The following is a 25,726-nucleotide window of genomic DNA, read 5'->3' on the forward strand; positions in this document are numbered from 1 at the left end:
TCCCTTTAAGGAATGATGCACGGAATCGGTGTATGAGTCATGGGCTGCCTAAGTTTACGAGGCAGATGAACCCTCACCCGGAGAAGGCTGGAAATCACGTCTCTAACTTGGAAAGCAGTAAGTGCTGTTTGCCGCCTTTTATGAGTGTGGCCATTTGGCTGAGCGTGTCATGAAGATGGAATGTTTTCTGTTTGGGGTTATTTGTGTTTTCCTCCCTCACTTAGCACAAATATTCAAGAATAGTCTCTCTACTAGAAGAGACATCACTCCCTGGGCGCTTCTTCTGTGGCCGGGTGCTGGGGAGAAAATAGGACACGGTTCCTGCCCTCAAGGGGTCCACCATGATGGGACAGGGACACTGCTGTGTTGGCAGGGCCAGGGACCGCAGGACCCAGGCAGGGCGAGCCTCCCACTGACACAGGGCTTGCTACCTGCTCCATCTGCACTCAAGTCTGATCCTATGGTCATCAAGTTTTACAAATGAGAACCCGAGGCACAGAGAACTTAAGTGTCTCCGAAACCCAAAGTCACACAGCTAGGGAACTAGGTGTGAGCCAAGCCACGCTCCCAACTGGCCTCGTGGAAGTGGAGGGCTAGAGAAGGCTTTTCAAAGGAAGGGGTGTCCCAGTGAGGGCCATAGAGGGGGGTATTCTGGAGAAGGCAAGCGTGGAGAGGGGGACATCAGTCGTGCACGTGTGGGCAGTAGGGGACAGGTGAGTGGGGACGAAGCTCAGACACGAGGAGGCAGTGTCCCAGCATCCACCCGGGTTGGCTGTGTTGTGGATGTGTCTTTGAGAGTCTACTAACCCATGTCCTCTTGGTCATGGGACACTTATGACCATCCATAAAACAGCAGGTGCTGGTGAGCCAGCTGCTGGGCATGCTGCCTGTGCATGTAGAGAATGTGTCCATCATTAACCAGGTGGCCCTCCTGGCTGGGGAGGCTGAGGCTTTGTGGGAGCAGGTAGGAGCCACGGGGGCATGACGGGAAAGAAGCATAAGTAGATTGTATTACCTTTGGTGAGCTTCTTTCTCTGTGCCTCAGTTTCCTCGCGTGTGGCACCAAGACAGCGACAGTCCTGCCCTCGTGGGTTGCTGGAGGATTGAATGAGTGAATAGATGTGCCGTGCGGGTCCCGTAGAAGGTTCTGTGTAAGTGCTGGGTATTGTCATTACAGAGATCGGAATACTTTCCATCTTATTTCTGACCCTTATCCAGCTGGGTGACACCTCCACAACCTCTCAGAGCCTCAGTCTTGTCCAAAGTCCCTGTCTGTCCCTCCTGCTGAGGCTGAGACTGGTCCAGAGGAATCTTCCTGAGCTGGCCTCATTAGGGGCTTTGGCTCAAGGAGGCGGGCCCAGCCGTCCCACGCTGCTTCCCACCTGCAGCAACGCCCTCGGCTGGCTTGGCAGCAGGCGTGGGCGGCCCGGGAGCCTTCCTCATCAGATAATGAAGTTCTTGGTACATTTATCAGGCACAAGAACACCGTGTGCCGCCTGCTCCAGAGGGAGTAGCTGCATTTTATCCTCAGCTTTCTCTGAATGACCTCAGAGCTGGAGGAGGAGGACCGATCTGATGTGGGGTGAATGGCACAGATTGGGCACGCGCAGCTGTAAGTCCCGGGGTGCCAGGAGGCGGGATGTTGTTCTAGACATGACAGGCACAGAGACAGCATCATGTGTGCTCGTGATAGGGGCTTCCGAGGCCCAACGGAGGCCAGATTTTCTGCTGGGAGCCATTTAATGGGCCTCCAGACATATGAACCAAAGCTGGTTGCCAGAAGACCTGGATCCCCAACGAAACCCATCTCCCAGGGCTCTTGAAAACGTTTCTGTGATAATGCACAGAAAACAGCACGTGCAAGCTCTTGGTTAGACACTCATTAACTTCCCCATCTCTCCAACCAGGAAGACGCGACTATGCTATGTATATATCTGCATGTTCCACTGGCCTACCAGCCCTCTCCCCCTCTTCATTCCCTAAATGTCACATGACTTCTATAAAGTACCAGTCGCATGGTGAAAACACCTCGAATGGAGTGCATATTCCTAACGAGAAAGAGGCCTGGCTGATGTTTCGAGTCTCGGGTTATTCTTTAGTTAAGCTAGCCACTTGCCCGTTGCGTGGTTTCTCTATCTTTAGGTCTGATTTCTGTCCAGGGCCCTCTCCTCGGGTTCTGTCCTTGTTTTAGCAATGTTTGTAAGGCGGCTGAATGACTCAGTGGCCTGTCATTTGTTTGTCCTTGGCGATACATTTAATCTCCCTGAACTTTAGATTCCTCATGTGGTAATGCAAGCAGGCGCAGGGAAACGAACAGGCCCAGACTCTGTGGGCGTGAATGCCACAGGAATATGTGCTCCGTAAGCATGTTCCAAGGAGAGGCGGGAGGAAGCGTGTTCCTGCTTGACAGGAGAAGGGAAGAATGGAACTGGGGAGAATACGCTCGGGCCCCTGGGAACCAACTGCAAGGAAGCCTAGAGCGACCCGTTCTAGTGTCAGGGCTGTGAAGAGTTTGTGAGTTCCAGATCCTTGTCTGTCTGAGGACCAGGCTAACCCAGAGTGGGTGGTTATTTGTTCAGAGGCTGCAGACATGCAAAGGTGACGATGAGAGGTGACGGGGCTAACAGTGTCCCTCATACCTGGGAACCCCCGAGAGCTCCACACACACTCAGAGAGCCTGCTGCCACGTGCAAGGCCGAAGGAGCCCCTACAGCTCTTCAGTGAGTGGACTCCTGTGCCAGGGAAGTCCAGCTGGTCGGGGATATGATCCTGTGTGAAACATGGTCCCCTGGACACCTTGGTTGTTGCCCTCAAAAGGACCACTGCTGTGCTGCCCTCCTCCTCCTGCAGGGGAAGGAGCTGGCAAGGATCTGCCAAGTTGCCCATCCTCTGAGAACCTCTCTCATTGCCCCAACCCAATTTCAGGAAAGATAAGGGCAGCTCCTCAGAGGGGAGCAGGGAGCCCCTGACCTGGACCAGGGACCCAGGTGTAGGGCCTTGACCATTGCACAGGCACAGAGTTTGTAAAAGAGTTCTGCTCGTGGTCTGCCCTGCTCAAGTCCACGGCCCGAGGGGGAGAAAAAAGACCCACAGAAGGGACCGCCTTCAGGATCCGCGATGACTCCCTTCTTCCATCCCCTGGACAGAACCTACTGTTCAGGCTGCAATTATCCAGCTGCAGGATGTTTTAAAGCTGCGCCTGGGCCCCAGGTATGGAACTATCGGACTGTGAAAGCTGGGGCCCCGATCATGGCCAGAGCTAGATTTCCTCTTCCTCTGCTTTGAAAATCCCAGACACAGTGAGCATTCATTGTGTGTGTGAATAAATACCAATAAACTTGTATCTAATCTCGGAAAAAAATTGTATCAATAACTTTGGCTCCCTGACCTTGTCCCCATTCACCTAAAGAAAATTCTAAACTCAGTGCGTGGTAGTGTTAGGTGCTAAACAGATGTTTGTTGAATGAGTCCTCCTCTGGGAATTCCTCCCTCCAGCTCTGCCACCTGAGGAGCCATAGCTGCCAGGGACCTACATCCCCCGTGGTCCTGAGAACAGATGCTGTGACTCAGGAATGCAGGGTCCCCACAGACAAGGACCTGGGGCTTTTTTGCTGAAGGGACCTGGCACTGGGCTCGGGCAGCAATTGGTTTGAATGTCCAAGCCCAGAGGGCGCACAGTCCCACCCAGCAAACACACGACCCACGTCAATAAACAAGGCACAAGACACACGTTTGTGTAAATGCATGAACAAAAATGCAATGATGTTTAAACCATGTCCTTGTGAGTAAATAGAACTTTACCCACGGAGAGATGGGTTCCACACACAGCTGTTACACCTGCTGAGCCTCTGTCCCTGCAGTTCAGAGAGGTTGAGCAGTTGGTCCAAGATCACACAGCGGGCAGAACTAAGATGCCTCATTGCCCCTCCCTAGCTCAGGTGGAGGCAAGAACAATCCAAAGTCTTCTCATATGTTCACACTTAGAGCAGAGGTTGCAGAAGCAGGAAGAGAGGACCACATGGTAGTTTGTTCCATAGCGACAGTGGCAATGATGTCCACCCAGACAGCCGGGAACCAAACCAACGCCAGACTCAAGGAGAGAGGGTTTTGCAGGCCCTCATTTCAACTGCAGAAGTCCAGCTCACTTCCTGTGTGCAGGGTGCTGGCTGGACCACGGGCCTCTTTCGGCCCAACAATCACCTGCTGTGAACCCACAAAGAGAGAAGGAGGAACTCGAGGCCATTTGAAACAGAGGATTCAACTTGATTCAACGAGTATGTATCTCAGACTTATCCTGGGCCAGGCTTGATGGTAGGCACTGGGCACCCACAAGAGTGAGGAGGGGACCCTGCCCTGGTCAATGAGGCGCTGAGGGAGGTTAACAAAAGTCAAGGATGCAGAATCTGAATGCAAAGCCTTGGGCGTTTCGGCTTCCTCCTGATGTGGCCCACAGGCCTCCTGGAGCCATCGACCCAGGGGGTTCTGAGGCCCGGCTGGGGGCAGAGCTGGAAGGCCCTGAGGTTGTCCTCACCCTGGGCTGTGCCCCATGCAGTGCATCCGAGTGGGATGGAGACAGACGTGCGAGCCAGGCTCTCGGCCCAGCCTCTTCCTCCAAGTCCGGCCTGGCCTTGTGGGGCTGCCAGGTGGACGCCACGTCTGTGCCTGGCTGTAAAGATGACACGCCCTGGCTCTTCTGGAACCCCTCAGCTTTGGTGGCAGAGGGTGCCCCTTCTAAAAGCATGCAGCCCTGCTCGGCTCCTGAGAGGGCAGGGGAATTGTCAGCTGGGCAAAGCTTGGCCCCAACATGTGACATCCTTCCTTTGAGTATTCCCTCATTCTGGCCTCCCCAACACCTCTCTCTGCTTCCCCCACCCCCAGGTGGGCTTCCTTCCACCCAGACCTTCACAGAGTGTCCCAGGCCCTTGGCTGAGATGCCCAGACAAGCTCATCTTCAGATCATCCAGTGGGCATCTAAGAAAAACCTTTTCCTGGTCCCAACCTAAGACTGTTCCCAAAGATCTAGGGTGGGGCATGGAAATCTGTGTTTTTAAGAGCATCCCAGGTGATCCTGGCCGCAGAGCAGGCTCGAACCCTCTGCTGGGCTTCTCTGAGCATCCAGCTGGGCTGCGTTTCTATGGCAAAGTGTTTTTGAGTAATTCTGTCTATGAAACTCTCCTTTCGGGGAGACTTGCAATCATGGTAACATATTAAAGGATTTGATGGGATTTACAACAGATTACCTTCATTTAAAGACGAATAAACAAGCTCATTGAGGAGCAGCTGAATTCACAACAGTTTTTCCGGAACTAGTTTGGAAGTTCTGCTCCAGACCTTTCTTAGCTGTCCCGTCTTTTCCATCAAAACACACTCATGGCATCACGGTGCAGGGGTGCCATGGGGTGAAAGGGAAGAGGGACTAGAGAAATGAGTCTGGGGTGATCCATCAGCTTGTTAATAGGCTCCCAATTCCCGGGTAAAATAATTTGGTGCTCCATTTAAAATATTTATGTCTCCATCAAGCTTTTAACCTGGTGATCTTGACATTGGAAATGTCAGACCCTGAGACTGGTGGAGAAGGGATTTGGGGAAAGGTGGGCTTCCGAGAGTACAAAATTCATTAATTCATTCAAGCAGCCAACCCATCGACAGCAACCCAACGTTGACCGAGTGTGTACTGTGCGTACAGACATCTGTGAGGCATAGATCACACCTCTGGCATAAAATCACACCTCTGCAAGTGAGAGCCCAGAGGGTGATGGATTAGAAGTCAGGGCTCTTGTGAGGAGATGGAGTTCAGAAGAGAGGAGAAACGGGCCCATCGGTGCCCAAGCACCGCTTAAGAGCCAGTGCAGATGGGTTGGGATCTCTCTTTGAAGATCCCGTTTTGTCATCTTAAATGGGCCCTTTTTACGAGGAGCATCTAATAATGTGATTGTCATAGCTCTGGAGTCAGAGTGTCATGCTTGAGTCTGGGGTCCAGCTTGTGTGCACAGGAGAGTTATTCTCCTTCAGGAGGCTCTGGTTCCTTGCCTGTCAATGGGACTCTGCTATGGATTGAACAAGATAATGAATACAGATGCTTAGTAAAGACTGGTATTTGATGAAGGTTCAACATTATTATTAGTTTGTTGCCAAATGAGTGCAGAATTTATGAGGATTTGGGCACCATATGTGCTGGTGGTTAGGTTGTAAAGCACGTACACGGACAACAGGGCTCTGTGGAGGAAAACACAATTGCTCTTGGAGTCACGAGCTGGGGATGCGAGGCCAGGCTCTGGTGCGAGGCCACTTACTAGTTGTGCGACCTTGAGCAAATTGCTTCACCTCTCAGGGCTTTCATTTCCTGGCTGCAAAACAGAGATTAAAAGTCCTGCCTTGTTTACTTCACACTTGGGTGCAAGAGTAAAATGAAGTACTTTAAGTGAAAGCTTTGTAAAGCCTGAAGTGAGACACCGCTGTAGGTCGTTCTTGTCATCCTGACCTTCAGGGGACCCACAGGAGTGTGGAGTGACCTGCCCAGGCAGGGAAGTGAGTGGAGTGGGAGGAGAGGCTGGGGCATTGAGGGTCATGCTGTCTCCTGCTCAGGGCCGGAAGCTTCCAGAACAGAGTGTCCCTCCTTTGCAACCAGAGCTCTGAGCTACCAGCTGGCAGGTGTTGATGGTGACTCAACCACGAGAAGGAAGAGAGTTAGGAGGGAAACGGACAGCAGCAACAGTGAAGACCGACAGCTTTCTCCTCCCTTCCTCCTCCCCTCCATTGCTTCCTCCTGGCATTCTCTCCTCCTCTCTCCCTTTCTTTTTTCTTTATTCCTCACTCTCTTTTTCCCTCCCTCCCTTCTCTCTCTTTTCCTTTTAATTGCTTTTTTTCTGACTGTCAGACACTGTGGGCACATCTCACACTCCCTCCTTTCACCAGGTCCCCAGCATGCCCGCAGCAGCAGCTTTGCAAGGTGGTGACGAGCAGGCCCTGATTCACTGCCTAGTCCCCACCCAGCTCCCGAGAATCTCTTCCCAAAATAAGCCACCTGCCCTCGGTCCATGCCTCAGGCTTCTCTTTCTGGAGCAAATCCGAGCTAAGACGACAACACATGCTCACTGTGGAAAATTTGGAAAATAAGAATGGCACCCAGCTGTCATCAACAACCAGCATCCCGGTGTATGTTGGTATATTTCCTACCGGTCTTTTTACTCTGAATACACATGACAACGTCACTGCAGTATAGATGGTTCGGCATCTTACTTTTTAAAAAAATAAGCATTTAATAGTGAGCATTCGTTAAAAATGGTTTCTGGCATTTTTTTTCTGGCTGTACACATCGTAATTTATTTAACCATTTCCCCATTGTTGGACATTCTGATTATTTCAACACTTGATTAGTATAAATGGCACTGAGAAGAATACCCTTATATATAACTTCATCCTTAAGACTGATAATTTTCTAAGAAGTGCTAAGTTTCTTAGAAGTGAAATGATTGGATCAAAGGCATCGGCCTTTTTAAGGCTCTTGATACATACTGGCAATTTGCTTTCAAGGGAAGGTGTGCTGATTTACACTCCTGCCTAGGGCAGGAGCAAGAGTGTATAGACACACACACGCACAATACACACTAGTACACAACATACTTGCACACACAGGCATACATACAACACACATACATGTGTGCACGCACACACATTTTACAGTTATTGTTATAAAAGAGAAACTGCACACAGCCTCACTTTCCACAGGGTGAACTATCTTTTGCCTTGTTTGGGTTCCTCCCTCTGTCGTACAGAAGCCAAGCTGATTTGCTCACACCTACGAGGACTGCGGGCAGCATCTTTGCTTTGATTGGGGAAGACCACAGAAGTGAGAAGTGAGGCATTGCCATCTCCTATGTATGAAGCCAGTGGATTGCTGCAGTGGACTCCCGGTCACAGCCATAGACACCACCTAGGGTAGCAGGTCCACACCAGCTCACTTCTCAAATGACGCCCTCAGCTCACTCCCCTCTGCCCGGCTTTCCCTTCAGATGCATGGTTGGCAGTCAGCAGTCACAGTGCAGCTCCAGCAGTCGGTCACATAGCTGCTTGGGTATCGTTCCTGGATGGCATGTCTCCCATCGTGGGAGTCTCTGGTGCTGGGGTCACCTGCTCAGGGCATTCTTTAGGGCAAGGCTTGTGGAACTACTTCTTGAACCTTCTTCAAAAGAGTTGTGCTCTTTTGAGAATTTTCTTCTGTGGGGGCTCTCTTGATATGAACCACGTGAAGTGAAGTCCCCAAGTGTAATTATAATTGTATATTTCCAGGGCTATCATTTCACAGCGTGTGTCCCAAGGGTTTATTCCCAGGGGTGGGAGTCAGTAACATGGAACCTTGATGAGCAGACTTCCAAGGTCAGGTTATAAAAGATGTTCAGTTCCATCTTGCTTTCTGGGAAAAGCCAGTCATTATGTTGGGAGGATATTCAAACACCCTTGTAGAGAGGTCCATGAGCCAGGAAGTCCTAGAGCCAGCACTGACTTGGCGGCCACTTGGTGAGCCATCTTGGAAGTGGATCCCCCACCTCCGAATCAAATCCTCAGGTGAACGTGCTCTGGCTAACACCTTGACAGCAACTACATGAGAAATACAAAGCCAGAATCACCTGCTGAGCCAGTCCTGAAGTCGTGACCACAGAACCCGTGGGAGGTAATAAAGGTATTTTTGTTTTAAGTTGTTAAATTTTGGGGTCATTTGTTATGCAGCAATAGATAACTAGTATACGCAGCCTGCAAGATTGTATAATTTGCCCTCACACCTTCATTACTTCTGGAATTTTCCCTCTTCCACTAGCTCCTCCTCCTCCCCACACCCTACTCCAGCCGCACTGGCCTCTTTGATGAACGTGCCCAGGGTCCTTGCACCTGTATTCCTTCTGCCTTGAAATTAATGAACTTATAATTAATATAAACAATTTATATTTAGCCCTGAGAGAGATGATTTTTTGGTGGAAGACATAGCTTTCCAATTATGTGGCCTCTATCATGCGTGAACAGGCAAAAATTGAGAGCAGGAGAAGGAAGTCCTGGAGCGTGTGGATTTATCCATATATAATCCAGGAAGTGAATAATTCACAAATAGATATTTTATTTGAAAGTATAGATATGAGGAAGCAACAATTTATTTGTTTAAGACCAAACTAGCAATTCCAAGCTTCAGCTCTAGAAAGAAAATCTCTAGGTTGGAAAGGCTGGTGTGGTGGATGGCTTCTAAGGCACCCCACCATGATTCCACCTTTTGGTATGCACACCTTCTGTACTCTCTTCCCCTTGGGTGTTGGCTGGACCTAATGACTTGGTTCTAATGAACAGAATATAGCAAAAAGTGATGGGATATTTCTTCTGGAATTGGGTTACAAAAGATTGGACATTCTCTCTTGTCCCTTCACTTGTTCACTCTGATGAAAGCCAGCTACCATTTTGTGAGCTGCCCGATGGAGGGCCCCACAAGGCAAGGAACTGAAGGTGGCCTCTAGCACCAGTGAGGGAGAAACAGAGGCTCGTGGCCCATCAGCGCGTGAGGAGCTGCGTCCTGCCAACAATCGTTGAGCTGAGCTTGGAGTCAGAGCCTCCAGCAGTCGAGTCTTCAGATGGGACCATAGCCCCACCTGACACCTTGATTTTAGTCTTTTAGGAGACCCTGAGCCAGAGGTTACCGATGCCTGGTTTCCACCCCAGAGATGCTTAATTAATTCACCTGGAGTGCAGTCTGGACCTCGAGGGTTTTGGAAGCTCCCCAGGAGATTCTAAATGGAGTGAATTTGGTAACCATTGGTATAGACAACAGCTCCTTCTGTTAGTCCCACTCACCACAGCTAAACCAAGTAGAAACTTTCAAAATACAGTTGATCCTCATTATTCGTGGATTCTGTATTTATGCATTCACCTACCTGTTAAAATTTATTTGTAACCTTGAAATCAATACTCGCAGCACTTTCACACTCATTCGTGAACATGCAAAGAGGCGCAAAAATACCTGAATCACCCAACGTGCATGTCCCAGCTGAGGTCAAACAAGGTGACACTGCTTTCTTGTTTCAGCTCTCATACTGTGAACAATTGTCCTTTCACGGCCTATTTAGTGCCAGATTTTTTTCATTTTTGTGCGGTTTGTTGGTGATTTCACTGATTAAAATGGCCCCAAAGCCTAGTGCTGTAGTGTCTAGTGGTCCTAAGTATGACAGGACTGTGATGTGCCTTACGGAGAAAATACGTGTGTTAGACCAGCTTTGTTTAGGCATGAGTTACAGCTGTTGGATGTGAGTTCAATGTTAATGACACAATAGTATGCATTAAATAAGAGATCTTTAAAAAAACACACACAAAGTTATGTATTGATGGGTTGATGGAAATGCTGTGACCAGAGGCTTGCAGGACCCTAACCCTGTATTTGCCCCAGGAGTGAAGGTTTCCGATCTGCTAATTCAGTGTTCATAGAGACTTTAAAGAACATAACTACCATGAATACATAGTATTCACAACATAGCAATAATCCACTGTACTTTGTCTAATACCAAATGAGAAATAAAGGAAATAAAAGAAGAGAATCCAAAAAGCATAAAACATATTAGCTTACAAAGTCCGAGATAAACGAGCATTTATAGACTATTTCCATAGATAATCATCTCCCAGCCGTTACACGTTGGCAGCATTTCACAGACGGGTTGGAGGGGCCCCTTTTCTCCTCCCTGCTAGCCTCTCTCCACAATTCGGGAGGCATTTGGACAGCTCTCTGAAGTTCACCTCGGCACTTCCTCTGATCACTTATTCTATTTTTCTATAGGGACATGACATCATCCAGTAAAGTATACAAAGCTATACAGGCTGATGGATTTTTAAATGTGTATACACTCGTGAAATAACCACTGGATCAAGGTTTACAATACTCCTCTGCCATTTTAGATCTGAACAACACACCTCATTATACCTGGTGAGTGCCATTAGGAATGACCTCACCTCCTACACCCACAACAGGGGTGTGGTTTTTCTACTGACTCATTAACACGGCCATATATCAATAAAGTATATATGATTCATATCATAAAACAAAAGAAATATGCATATGTATGGAAAAGGAGGGTTATTCCCTTATACCATGTTGAAAAAATAATATTGGTGTTACTTAATTGGTTGATTCTTTTAAAACTATGACTTAAGGATACAAGTTTTGAACAAGGTGGTATTCACCCCTATCACTGGGCAAATATTTATGGATGATTACTTCAGCAAAATTTATTTAAATCCATACCTTTTGAATGTATTTTGGCTCACAAATATGTTGATAATATTTTGGGGAGTCAAATGTGTACAGTACATTTATGTCCCACACAATATAGCAAGCTGTGAGATGACTTTCATTCATGCCTGTCTTTTGTGATTAATGGCTAGCTTAATTTTTTCAGCAAAATCATCCACCAAAGCAGTTTGTGATCAAGAGTGTGAGAAAAATCTTCAAATTGGTTTTTATCATAGGTAGTATATATGTAGTGTATATATATATATATATATATATATATATATATTTTAATACGTATGGTTTATGATGTTGCATTATAGATTTTTTGCTGTACAGGTACGTAGAGTAGGCCCCAATTTTATCATTGGAGTAGTAGCCCCCCATTTTTTTTTTGAGGGAGATTAGCCCTGAGCTAACATCTGCTGCCAATCCTCCTCTTTTTGCTGAGGCAGACTGGCCCCGAGCTAACATCCGTGTCCATCTTCCTCTGCTTTATATGTGGGACACCTACCACAGCACAGCTTGCCAAGTGGTGCCATGTCCGCACCCGGGATCCGAACTTGCGAACCCAGGGCTGCCGAAACGGAACATGAGAATTTAACTGCTGTGCCACCGGGCTGGCCCCTAGTAGCCCACATTTTATCATTGAAGTAGATGACTCCAAAGGCAAGTAACCAATTTCCTGCCCCCAGGGAAGGACTTTCTTGGCCTACCCAAAGCTCCCTACTCACAGAATTGTCCTAGTTACAAGAAACAAATGGAAAGAGGACTCATCGCTGATCAGGAGGGAAGTTGAGCTCATCACCACTTTGACTAATGGAGGATGACAAGTACAAGTCCCTGCCTGTGGGCCCCTTCCTATGAGGAGACTTGGGTGGGGAGGGTGGCCATGGTGATGGCCAGTCAACATGATGAAAGAGAAAAGAGAAATTTGTTGTAAAATGAAATATGAATGTTAAAAGGAGAGAGCGTGGATATGGGAGAGGGGGAAAGAAAGGCAGTGGCGTATTTGAAGATCTAGAGCTGAGCGCCTATCACACAGTCATGGAAATTTGGCCTTTAAAATAAACTGGCCAAGGGCCAGAAACCACAGCCAGTTGCCAGGACCCTGGAAGTGAGTCAAAGTGAGATGGTGCCCTGAAGCTAGATGGGAGATCACTGGGCGTGTCCTCAACTTCTGCATTAGGGTCCTTGACAATTTTGTCTGATTGGATTTGGACTTGTGTGTGTGTTTCCATTTTGCGGCTTTTCTGGAGATGGGAAAGGAAAGACCACCCATGGGAAATTAGTTCTCCCCACACTTTGAATCACATTCTGCCTCTTTTCTTAGGCTTACGATTGTCTGGGCCTCCTCACCTTCCAAACTGTAAGAGATAAAGGGGAAACCCTCGTCCTGAAGAGGAATAGATTCTCATGGCACTGTTTTCCCTGCTCTTCCACTTCTGAGAGGGACAGAGGCGCGGGAAGCAGGTGAGGGAAGAAGGCACCTGAGGGGTCTGGAGGCTGGATGGACACAGGCCACTGAGGAATCCAGGGATCTAGGGGCTCAGCAGGTGCTATGTCCTCAGGGAGTGATGGTGAGCATGGGGCTGGGGGTAAGGAGACTGGTTGCCCAAGGGACCAGTCAGTCACCCGTGAACAGCTGGAATCTGGTGCTGCCTTAACCAATGATAACACTAGCAGAGGATCTCTCAAACCAAGATGTGAAAATGCTGGGGCTCCTACTGGATATCAGAGCCAGTGACCGATAAGTCACAGAAACGTCCATCAGCCTTGAGGAAAGACTCCCAGAGATGACTAAACACAGTCCATGCTGGGGTTGGGGTCCCTCACAGTCATCTTGCATTGCTTCACCCTATCCTCACTGTGCTGCTGATCTGTCTGCAGATGTTAGGTTCTTATTATTTCCCGACGGTGGTCTGAATTCCTTCAAGCTCATTCGTCCTCATCCTCATGTCCTCTCTAGCACCTTGTCTCTGCCCCCAGACACTGGGTCATCAGTTCACTGCCTGCAACTCTGTCCTCCACCAGTACATCAATAAGCCTCAGACAAGGGCAGGAAGAGAGTCTGGGGAGGTGATGGGAACAGCGTCTGAGCCTCTGCCTCTAGCCTCCCAGGTTTCTCATCCCACTCGCTTCCCAAAGCCTGTCTGAACAGCTGACTCCACCCTGAGTCACACCATCTCAGCCAGAGACACCCCATTCCACGGCTCCGTCCCCACAGACAGCCTCCTTAACTGTGTTTAATCCACATTGAGGAAATTCATAAATCCAGTCACCCTGAACCTCCATCTCCTTCCGGAGCAGGGCGGAATGTGTGTTTGTGGCTGATGGGCGTGGATGGAGGCATGGAGGGAACACATTTGTCATGGTGCTTAGTGCAGAACTTCCCAAATGTCCTGCCAAGTCAGGGTGACCTCTCGGACTCCCCTGGGCCTCCGATGACTGGCTAGTAACTCAAAAAGCCTCATCGGCAGGTCCTTAAAAAAAAAAGAAGCCCTGAGGCTCATTTACATACAGAGATCATTTTAGAAACCTTCCAGGCCCAACCATCGCCAAAGGCAAAGAAAGAAGGAAACATTATTTTGGCATCCACAGTGGGCCAGGACTCTCTTAAGCACCTTTATGCGTTGTTCCCTTAAAGACAGCAATCCTGCCAGGTAGGTGTGGCAGAAGCAACGCGAAGTGCTTTCAAATATTTTATTTCCATGCTTCCTGCCCCGCCTCCCCCTGTTTCTAGATGGGGCCGTTGGACTTGGGCTGAAGCGATGCACACCACTTTCAGGCTGGCCCTCACCTCCTGAGCAATCCTCGACGTCTCCTCTCTTCACCTGTTGGCTAATTTAGTGCAGAAGGTCCCGTGGAGGACCACAAGGCCATAGAGTCAAGCAGAGCCACGTGTGGGAGAAACATGGCTCCTTGAGCTTGGAAAGGCAGCAAGAGAACCACACAATCACACCCAGTTTCACATGAGTGAGGAGTAAGTGCATTATTGCATTTCGTTACTGAGATTTCAGGGTTTTGTTACAGCAGCTGGTACTTACTCCAACTAATACAGCACGTGTTATGCACATTTTTCATATGACAAAAATGGCACAGAAAGAATAAGTGGTAAAAACAGTGCTTAAACTCCAATCTACTCAACTTCAAAGTCCATCCTCTTTCGCGAAGGTGGGGCTAGTGCCTTCGATGTTCATCTCAGTGAGCTGTCATTTGTATTAAATGGGGGAAATGCTGATACATAGTGAACGTGGGCCAGGTCCCACTGCTCCCACGGTTCAGCCTTCATCTGTGGGGTCAGCCCTCAGTAGTCGGGGCCATGCAGGTGGCAATGACAAGGCCTTTCTGCTGCTGCATTGGCGCACCGCCTCTTCAGGGCATTCTCATTCCTTTGCAAAACCATTCCAGGTCGGGAGGAGTCTGAGGAATGACCTGGGGGATACGACTCTGAGGGACAGAGATATGGGGCAGCAGAGGATGTCTGGTTGCAGTCACTCAAGTGTTTCAAAGAAGAAAATGTCGAGATCACTAAGAAACCATTATGGGGCTGGCACTCTCAGCTGGGCCTGTTGTCCAAACCATTTGTGAGCCCCCCATGTTTGAGTACCTACTGTGTGCCAGACTGTGCTCAGGAGCACAGTGGTGGCTTAAACACAGTCCCAGCCCTGTAAGATTAGTTTGAGGGACCATCTGGGCTGCTATAACAGAATACCACAGACTGGGTGGTTTATAAACAGTAGACATTTATTCCTCCCAGTTCTGGAGGCTGGAAGTCCAAGATCAAGGTGCGGGCAGACCCAGCGTCTGGTGAGGATCCTCTCCCTGGTTCATAGGCGGTGTCTTCTCACTGTGTCTTCAGATGGAGGAAGGGGCAAGGGAGCTCCCTGGGGTGTCTCTTATAAGGGCACTAATGCCATCATGAGGGCTCCACCCTCATGACCTCATCACTCCCAGAGGCCCCATCTTCTAACACCATCTCCTTGGGGCCTAGGCTTCAACACGTGAATTTGGGGGGACAGGAACACTCAGTCCATAGCAGCAGGGAAGTAAGCCAGCAATTACAAGACTGTGTGATACACGCTGGGCAGGTGGCCACTGAAGCACCCGCCAAGGGACCGCGCTACCCAGCCTTGGCATCAGGGAGATACGGAGACCTGAATGGAGAGTTGGTGTCTGCAGGCAGAGGGAAGAGGGGAGCCAGTCAGGCCAGAGCAGAGGCACCCTGGGATCTGTGGGCGGCCGCTGGGCCTGGGGAGAGGAGAGCATGGCAGGGAGGAGGGCGAGGTGGGCTGGAGCAGTGGGTGTGCCGGGCCTGGAGAACTGTGCCAGGGTGCTTGAGACAGCAGGAGTCGCTGTGCGTTTGCAGCAGGTGGTGATATAATCGGCCTTGTGATTTAGACAGATGGCTTTGCAGCTGTGTGGGAATGGAACGGAGGTGTCCAGACCGGTGCACGGAGACGCCGTAGAGGCTGCTGCAGTGATCCCGGAGATAGACGAAGGTGGACTGAATTAAGGCAGCTGAGGGAAGTGGACAGAGTTGCTGCACCCAACACCTCTGCTAGGGAGCACCAGCTGGGGTCCAGCCTGGGTGTGGGTCCGACTGAGGCTGCTGTCTCCTCGCTGCCCCTCTTTCAGCCTGTGTGAGATGGAAAGCTCAGCCTGGACCCTGCTCTTCAGATGGATGCTGATGCAGAAGTGAGGTCACATCTCTGGCGTAACCTCAGAAACCAAAGGGAAGCTGCCCGCTGGGCTCAACACAGACTCATAGACAGCACCCTGAGACATCAGGAGTGGGGAGGGCTCTAACCAGGCGAGGCGGTGCGCCAATGACCTGTGACTCCTGTGACGGCCGAGGCTCCCAAAGATGGTGGAAGGGGTGGGGTGAGGGGATGGGGACAGAGACCTCCAAATAGATGGGCTGCCCACGTGGAAGCTGGCTAGGGTCTCTTCATTCTTGGAGTCAAACAATCTCCAACCCACTCCGAAGCTGCCCCCAGGCCAGCGGCATCTTTCTTGAGAGTCATCTGCCAGATTAACGAAAGGGGCCAGGCCTGGACCACAGAAGGCTGCAGAATTAAGATGACTTCCCCAGGGGCCCTGAAATTCCTTCAAAGCTAAGCCTCTAGACATCCCTTTGGCTCCTCTGTCTGAAGATAGACACTTTAAAGGCCAAAGAGAGAATTCCCATGACACCACTTTCTCAACATCCCATCTCAACACCCTCCAGCCGCCTGTTGTTTTTGGCGTCTGCACTCGGTGGGCCACCCCCAGGACGTTGCTCCGCTGAGATGCGACGCAGACTTCACTGTTGACGTCAGCATTTCACTGACTCAGAATAAGCTGGAACCTTGATGCTTCAACCATGTGTCTAGACCCATGGCAGCGGCTCTGAGGAGGGAGCTGCTAACGCCAGGTCTGCGGGGCAGCCCGGGCGGGGCCTTCCTGGCGGCATCAACTGTGCAGACTTTAATTCCAACTCTGTCTGGTTTTCTTGGACCAGGAGCACACAGCCAGCCAAGCCCCACTTATCCCTGGAACCGGGCGCTGGAGATTATGTAGAGAAATGAAATAAAAAGAGAAACTCCACAATGGTTTGAACCTATTGCCATGAGTTTCAACCTATTGCCCCACCAACATTTAGAAATTTTTAAATGTTTTTTGCTTTTAGTTGGAAGATTTTACACATGTACAGACGTGAACAGAATGCAGTAATTAGCATCTTCCACCATCCCTGTATTCCATCAGCCTCAACAATGATCCACTCATAACAACCTTATTTCGTCTATATGTGCCTTACCCCTCCATACTATTTTTAAGCAAATCTAGACAACACATTATTCCATCCTAAAAAATTTCACTGCAGAACTCTGACCAAAGCTCTTTGTTAGAATTGCTAGGTAGGGACGAAATTAAACAATTTAAGTTTGTTTTTGTTTTTTCTTTTTTTCTTTTTACTGTGTTTAGTAAAGTTTGAAAAGAAGAAAAGAGAGAAGTAGACATCGACAATTCATGGTGAAGACCAGTACATAAATGAGAGGTCTCTGTGGTGGTAAGGTGGTATCTGTGGAGGCTAACCTGGGAGTGGGGCCTCAAATACTCACCCACCCCTTTCTGGCTGTTGTGTTGCATTGGGTGGGGGAGTGATGAGGAAGCGTTCCGCATGTGGGTGGGCAGGCTAGAGATGCTGGGTGGCAGGTAGTCGACCCTCCAACTGGTATCATATGTTGCCTTTTGAGGCCCATGTGAGAGAGTTTTAGATAGAAGCTGAAGCAGCTGTTTCATGGAGGTTGTGCAAGACACTGAGGGTGGGAGAGGCATTATGTACTGGCGCCAAAGTGGCCCCTGGAGATTCGGGCTCTGGGAACCCTGGGAGGCAGCAGCCTGGGGTCTTGTTACTTTCATGGTGGGCACCAGTAGCAGCGGCTGTGGTAAGATGTCTGAAAGGCTACATGAGTGGAAGACAGCCAAGGGCTTCAGGAAAAAGATGACAAAATGTGGCAGGCATGGTTGCTGAGGGGAGCTGACAGACTAGGTAGAGAGCATTCCTACGAGATGATCCATCTGTTTGAGACAGGGGTGTGGGAGTCAGGCTGCTTTCCAACCCTGAGAGCTAGCTGTGGTGAAAACAGACCTGGTGTGGAGATAAAACCAGGTGGAGGATTCGGACCAGCGCTGGGGGTGATGGTCGTGGTTGGGAGCAAGGAGGGGCAGCATGAGGTGACCATGAACTTGGGAGGGGAACATCAGCAGAGGCAGGATGTGGGCTCTGGAGCCACATGCCTGGGCCTGAACCCTCTGTCACTTTGAGCTATTGACTTTGGGAAGCTCCCTTAACCTTCCTGCACCTCGGTTTTCTAGTCTGTAAAATGGAAGCCTCTCCTCATAGAGTGTTCGTGAGGATTGAAAGATAATTCATGCAAAATGCTTAAAACAGTGCCTCGCATGTGTTGGGCACTCAGGCAATCCCAGTTGTTGTTATTGTTATTTCTATTATCACTGTTGGGATGGTGAGGATGATAAGAATGGAGAAGGAACGTTGTCCACCGAGTCAAGTCCAGCACCCTGAGCACCCACTCCAGGCTCCCTGCTCTGACGCACCTGCCCATCATGTCCTCCAAGACTCACCTCCTGGCTTCACCCACACTGTGCCTCTTTTCATGCCTTTCGCTTGGCTGGGATTCTCCTCTCCGCCTACTGGAGCTCCAGTCCTGCCTCTAATCCTGTTTCAAGGGCTTTCTCAGAGTCACCTTCTCTGCGGAGCCTCTCAGGGTGCACCACCAGCACAGGCTCAACCTCACCCAAGCTCCCACAGCTTTCTCCTTTTGTGGCTGACGTGACAGCTGTCACTCAATGCCATGGCCTTGAGGACAGGTGCTCACCACAATGTAGGATTGTCCTGAAAACATGGACTCAGAATTATTTAACCCAACAACACTGAATGAGTGCCTGCTATGTGCTGGGCCCTTGGCTGGGTGCTGGGGATTCAAACTGAGAGAGACACAGCCACATCTGAATGTCTAGTCGAGAAAGCAGAGTCAACAAATGCAATGCCAGGTAGTTGGACTATAATGGGATGTGAGCAAGTTTCTCTGGGAACCCAGAGGAACTAACTCTTCATTTTCACATCTTCCACAAGGCACACTGTCGCATATCAGCAGATGCTTAATCAGCAGTTTGCATAAAAGAGAGAACTAACCCAACATAGACTTTATCTGACTCTCCGCAGACTTCTGAGTACCATGACCCTTGACTAACCCTTCATTTGGGATTTATACAACACTTGGAGCTCGGAGAAGAGTCTGCTTGCATTCTTTCCCCAGGTTGGGGCCAGGGCCAGTCATATAGTGGGAATGGATATGTTGAATGAATTCGAACTATAGGACATGGCCTGAATTTCCCCACTGTGTCCTCTGCTCCTCCCTGTCTACCTTACCTGGCAGGAAAGGAAGATGGGAGCTATCTTCACTTTAAGGTGTCTTGCTTGCACTTGATAAGGCCACTGAAGATATTCTCAGCTTCACCCTGGGAGCTCGATGAGGACTCCCCCATCATTGGAGCCACTCACTGGGATGTGGTGTCCAGGATGGGAAGGCAGGCCAGCAGAGTGGAAGCAGATGGTCCTGAACCCAACTCTTTGCAAGAAAGAAGTCCTGTCTGGCTGAGACTGGAATAAATCAAGCCCAAGGAAGAGTAGGGGTCATGGTTCGAACGTTGAGTCACCATGTTTTCGGTCAGAACTTATAAACCATAGTCACTGCTAAACATCTTCCTTTGTGGACATCTTCCTCCATGGTCACCATGTGGCCCTGATCCCTGCCCACAGGAGTCTCTCCACCCCTGAGCTTCCATGAACTTAATGACTATGCCACTTATTTGCTATGTTGCTTGGTGCCTTGGGGCGTTATTTTACAGATGATGGTAATAGCCTACCTTTATAGAGAACTTGTATGTGCCAGGCCTCTTGTGTACCTCCTCACTTAACCTTTGTAACAAAGCTGAGTAAGGAACTGTTATTATCTCCACTTTACAGATGAGTAATAAAATCTCCATTTTACAGTTATTATCTCCATTTTATATTTTACGGAGCTTCGGGAGTTCAATAACTTGCCCAGCACGAGATACCCGGTAGTAAGTGGCAGAGCTGGACCTGGACCCCTCATCAGTCTTGGACTTGTAAACGCAGCTCCTCCCCTCTAGGAACTGGATTGTAAGCTCTTTGAGAGCCAATATTAGGTTTTAGTTTTTCTGCTAGTCTCAATAAACAGCCATTGATTGATTGCTTGACCTGCAAGACTGTTTTAAATAAAATAGAACATGTTTCTTTTAAGGCATCCAAGCCTTTTTTTTTTTTTTAAAAGATTTTATTTTTTCCTTTTTCTCCTCAAAGCCCCCCGGTACATAGTTGTGTATTCTTCGTTGTGGGTTCTTCTAGTTGTGGCATGTGGGATGCTGCCTCAGCGTGGTCTGATGAGCAGTGCCATGTCTGCGCCCAGGATTCGAACTAACGAAACACTGGGCCGCCTGCAGAGGAGCGCGCGAACTTAACCACTCGGCCACGGGGCCAGCCCCAAGGCATCCAAGCCTTTTAGAAGATCATTTCCAACTTGTTTCTAAGCAATCTCTGGACAGGAACAATCTATTCCTCCCCAACCTGCGGACAGCTCCCCAGCGCCCAGGCTGACCTTTTCCCATCACGCACACGCTGTCTGCAGACAAAGCAGAGAGCGCCAGGAGAAAGAGGCAGAGACGCACATCTATTTCAGACAGGAACCTGAAGCGACTGAGTTCAAGTTTTGCAGAGAACACTGAATTTTAATCTTAGATGAAAAATCGATTGACTCCTTTAAGACTTGCCCTTTAGTTTTGGTTATGTCATTGTTTAAAGTTTAGATATTCTTTGCATTTTTGCACCCCCCCCCCCCATTACTGCAGTTAAATGAGAAGCTGGCCTAAATGACAAGTTATTTATGGATGTGTGTGTCTCTGGCTTTTAGCTGCCTGAGACTTTTTCAACCCCCTGTGGAAGGTGTGCTTTATACAGAGCAAGAGCGTGAGGGCGAAATGTTCTATGAATAATGATGGCGAAGTGCTCAGAGGAGCCTTGACTTTATTTAGACATTCTATTTCTTCACAGTTTCCTCCTCGAGATGACTCTTGGCTCTCTCTCCAGACAGTGTGTGTGTGGTAAGGAAAAGCCAGCGTACGAGAGTCTGGGGAGAGCAGTATAAATGCAAGACCAGGGAATAATAGATTTTTATTATGAGGGGGATTGCATCATTCATACTTGAAATTCCCATGTGGTACAATTTAATTAAATATTTCTATGATCCAGGTTACCCAGAGGTACTGTGGATCCTGGAGAAGAGTAACAAGTGCCCAAGCCACTTGATCGAAGATCAAAAGTTCACGGACGGCCACGGTCGCTGCAAAACTTCACAGATGGGTGACCATTGAGAAGGTTTGCTAACACGTGAGTCTCAGTTTATTAAGCCCTATGCTGAGGCATTCTCTGTGGAGGGAAAAACCCATTAAAAAGTTTATGCACCTAAAAAAAAAATATGCGTCAACGTAAAGCTGAATTATGGCTGCTGGATGAATCTCCCACATAAGGAACGCTTGGAACAGAATTACGGATTATATCATCTGTGATTTGTCTGGGCCCAAATAGGCTGAAACACACAATAATCTTGAGCTGGAACAACCTCTGTATCCTCCAGGCTCTCTCCCGCCTCCAAGACAGGGACTTCGGACAGGGTGCCCTCAACACTTACGAAGGACAACAGAAGCAGACAGCTGGTTGATTCTGTGATGCTGGAAGTACGAGAGCTGTCCCCAGACAGCGGGCTCCTTGTTTTAAACTCAATTCAGCCAACATTTTGGAGCACTTTCTATATGCCCGACACTCTGTCCGGGACAGTGGGGGATTCAAACATGAGCGGGACACAACACACACCGAGTCTTTAAGGTCCCTGGGAGAAGCCCATCTGCTGTCAGAGCTCTGAAGAGAACGTCTTCCCTCTGGTGAAGGTGTGGGGAGCTCTTCACAGACAGGGGCGTGCAGGATGGGAGTACTCTTCCCATGCACGGCGAAAGCCTGAGGGCCAGTGTCCTTCCCGGGTCCTGGTGGAGAGACTCGCCTTGCCCCTCATTTCTGGCCAGGAGTCCGCTTCCAAAGTAGGCAGCTGGCGTGTGCAGGCTCCTTCCCTACACTGGGAGAACACTTGGGGCACCCGCCACAGACTGGGCATGTGTGGAGAGCGGGTGTTCTCCAGAGTGTAGGAGGGGGGTCCCGGTCCACCCAACTTTGCAGCTGCCCTCCCAGCTTCTGGCCGGAGCCCCTTGCCTCAGTCCTGGGTTCCTCTGGGGTTGGGATGAAGAGAGATGCAAGGGCTGTGGGTTCACCCCAGTTACCCATCACTGGCCTTCTCTGGAGGAGTGCATTTGTCCTTTGACAGAGCCCCCAACACAGACATGGGGTCCCCAGCACAGCAGCATTCCCCAGTGTGGGTGACGCCCCCTCTATCCAGTCTCTCATCTCCTCCCCTTACCTCTGCTCTGGCTGCACACCCCTGCACCCCGGAGCTGTCTCCCTTCTCACTGAGCATTCACTCAGCTCATGGGAAAATCTCGTGCCACCCTCCCACACCAAGAGGCACAAGCGCCGTTGGACCATGCTGGCTGGTTCCCCTGGTCCTGCCAGGAGAACCTCTCAGGCAGGGGCTGCCTTCAATCTTCTTCACGGGAGAACTCAGTCTTCCAGTCACATGTCCCTCACGCTTTGCTGCAGCAGTGGCACCAGGAAGGTCTCTGGGGTGCCACCCCTTAGCCAGACAACTCAATGAAGAGCTCTCTGCCACCCTTTACTGAGCTTGGGATCAGAATGTGGGGCTGGGGGAAGGAACCCCCCACACTCCCAAAGGGAAGGAGGAAAAATGCTCTATCTAGACTCTCTCCCAGGGGAAAAGATGCCAGCAGAGGCAGTGAGTTAAGTGACTGAAGATCTCAGGGGAGGAACGGTCAGCTGGGATTTCCTTCTGGAATGCTAGGTTGAATTTGTTCTGGAACGGTAACAAGACAGTCTCTGCTTTCAAAAGAAGTAGCCTTTGATGTATTGTTTGGCGGCAGCTCCACAAGGCTAAGATCAGATGTACCCACAACTTCCCCTGGTCCACAAACAGGACACGAGGAGATGAAACACTTGGCCGAGCTGAGCTCAGGGCAAGGTCTGGTTATTAGGCGAGAAAACGTCTGGCCTCAAAGACGCCGAGTTCCTCATAACGCTGCAAGGTTTCTTTGATGTGAGACGGGAACTTTTTATTTGGTGGAGCGTCAGGGTACAGTGCCGGGAGCAGGGGGACCCGGGGTTTCCACTGGATGCTGCCATACGTGGGGAGGCCAGCAGAAGCCCCGAGGGGTGTGTGTAGCAGGGGAGGAGGCTCCGGGCTCCATGTGAGGGATAACTTCCTAATTACCAGCATCTTCTCCCAGCACAAAGTGGAGAGCTCCCCATCACCAGAAGTGTTCAAGCAGAGTCTACACAACTGCATGGCACTGGACTCAATGCTTCTTGCCCGCCCTACTAGATTGGAAGCTCCTTGAAGCACAGGTCTTTAGACCTCAGGCCTGCTGGTGGTTTGGAAGCTGATTGTTATCCAGCCTGATCATCTGGGCCTAATGAGCTGGATCATCATTTCTTCATCAGGGAAGTCTGATTCTCCTGTGGTTTTGTTCCCACCCCTGTGAGGTCAGCAGGGAGCTAACCCTTTATCTCAGGAAGGCAACAGGAGCCGGAGAGGAGCCGGGTGACAGGCTCAGAGTGGCGTTTATTCAGGGAGCAAGGGTTTGAATTCACACACACTGCTACGTTTCTTGAGCCCCTGGGAAAGGCTCTCCTGGCAGCACCTGCACAGCTGCACAGCCCGGCACCCTGGGGAGTGGAAGGTGCCCAGCGATCCCCACGTGCAATCAGTGGGCCCGCCAAGGCTGCCACAGCGCCTGTCACTCCAGTATGGCATATCTCGAGGCCTTGGACTTGGGGGGGAGGGAGAGGGGCAATTTTTCACTTCTTCTGCAATGTATTTCTACAGTATAACAATTGCTTATAAAAACCACATATTACTTTTGAAATTTAAAAAAAGTAAAGAATGTATTATTTTAACATTTGTCACTTGGAATCAAATGATCCCCATGACAATGCGGCTCCCTTAGTGGTGGGACTGGCTCATTAAACCGATAACTCCCTCAGAACCCTGAAGCACGTCAGATTACCTAAAATGGAATGATCTGGTAAGAAGGAATGCATAACCAGTCAATGAAGTGCTAGTTTTATGGGTGATGGGTGGTAGGATGGCGGGGAGGGGGACGTTTTAGATCCAAGGTCCCCAAGCGGACCCAGGATCATAATATTACTGGGCTGCAGGGCACTTAGGAATCTGCTAGTCCAGCATTTTCTATTGTGTTTTGCAGGGACCTAGGGGTTGGTGGGGGTCTTCTCCTATCCGTTCTTCAGCTGGAGCGGCTCTGCTTTGCTCTGCTTAAAGACTGGCGTAGCAAGGGCTCTTGGCTAAAAACAGTGTGAAGCAGCTGACGTAGCCCACGTGTCTCACGTTATAGATCAGGAGTCTGGAGTTCAAGGGAGGAAAATGTTCATGGGCGTTGGTTTCTCGGGGCAGGCCGGGAGCAGGGCTGGGGTCTTCAGTGCAGCCAGGCCTGGCAGGTGTCAGTGATGCTCCTATGCAACAGAAGGGGACGGTAAGATGCAGAGCCTTTTCTGAGAAAAGCCAGGGGTCGCAAGTTTAAAAGGGCAGCTCGCAGTGAGTGTGGGGGGCATGGCAGTGGGAGGCTCTGCGTTGCCGAGGCCTGCCAGTCAAGGGGTGCTGGAGTGCTGAAGGGGGACGGGCTGTGTGCTTGGCAATTCTGCTTCCTGCTTGCGGGGACTGACTGCTCCAGAGCTGGGATCCTGGACCTGTAATCCATGGTCCGCTCTCGGCTTCAGAAGGGCCTGATCTTGCACAGAAATGTTACGTGTCTGGACATTTCTCTGGGACGAGGGTTGGCAGGCAGGGGGACGTTTGTGATAATTATACGCTCAAAGGGGTTAAGAACCACTGCTGACGTGTGTGTCTCACGAGGACCTTGTGCCATACCACCTAGTCCGGTTCTCCAAGTAACTTCTTAGCTGCCCCCAGTCTTTCCTTCAGGTGGGAACAAAGCTACACACAAGCCTCTGAATTTGGAATCGTTATTCTGCACCAGATTGCTTCTTTGTGTGTGTGTGTGTCGGGGAGGCAGGAGGTGAAGGAGGAGGGCAGTGGGGGTTCAGGGAAGAGATTCCATCGTGTATGAGTGTGTGTGAGTGTGTGCATGTGTGTGAATGAACGGGTATTTGTGAGCTGGTTGTGACCCAGAGGCAGAGGAGCCCGTGTTTCTTCCTTCCTTCTGTTGGCCTCAGAGCGCCTCTGCTCTGCAGACCTGTCTTCTCTGTTGCTCCAAAAGCTCCACTTGGTTTCCTCTGATCTCTGCTGCCTTTCAAGGCACGGCTCCCATCGTGTGCCAGCAACTCGGGCCAACAGCAACAGCGGAAACCAAGACGGCTCTGGAAAAATATTTGTTTAATTAGCAGAAATGATCTGTGTGAGCCTTGGAGGGATCAGAACCCCTTTTTAACTGGCTGGCCTGGAGCCGAGCCTGATGAGTTTTCCTGCAGGACCGTTTTTGGCTTTGAACCAAGGAATTGGGGTTCGGCTCCGACCTGAACGCTGGCCAGGGAAGGTCGATACATGGTCTGTTCAGATCCTGTGCTTGTTCTTGACGGGCAGTGCCAAGCACACTCGATGGAGCCTTGAGGGAGGTGCGGGGAGCCCTGGGTAATGCCGGCCTGGGTGCGAGGCCACTCAGACCAGGCTCACCACGACATTCCTTCTTGGGCCAGGCGCATTGCTCTGTGAGAGTGGATGCTAGCTGGAGAGG

The 25,726-nt window shown here is 50.0% G+C and overlaps 1 long non-coding RNA gene across 1 annotated transcript; it reads left to right on the plus strand.

Annotated features, from left to right (window-relative positions):
* The first annotated feature begins 24 nt into the window (after positions 1 to 24).
* Positions 25 to 23,915, plus strand: LOC139080426 (uncharacterized). Its single transcript, XR_011534941.1, has 2 exons — positions 25 to 117; positions 21,090 to 23,915. It is a non-coding gene; the product is annotated as an uncharacterized lncRNA (long non-coding RNA).
* Positions 23,916 to 25,726: the final 1,811 nt, after the last annotated feature.

Source organism: Equus przewalskii, chromosome 30 (genome assembly GCF_037783145.1).
Source record: "Equus przewalskii isolate Varuska chromosome 30, EquPr2, whole genome shotgun sequence".
In the NCBI taxonomy this organism is placed as follows: Eukaryota; Metazoa; Chordata; class Mammalia; order Perissodactyla; family Equidae; genus Equus; species Equus przewalskii.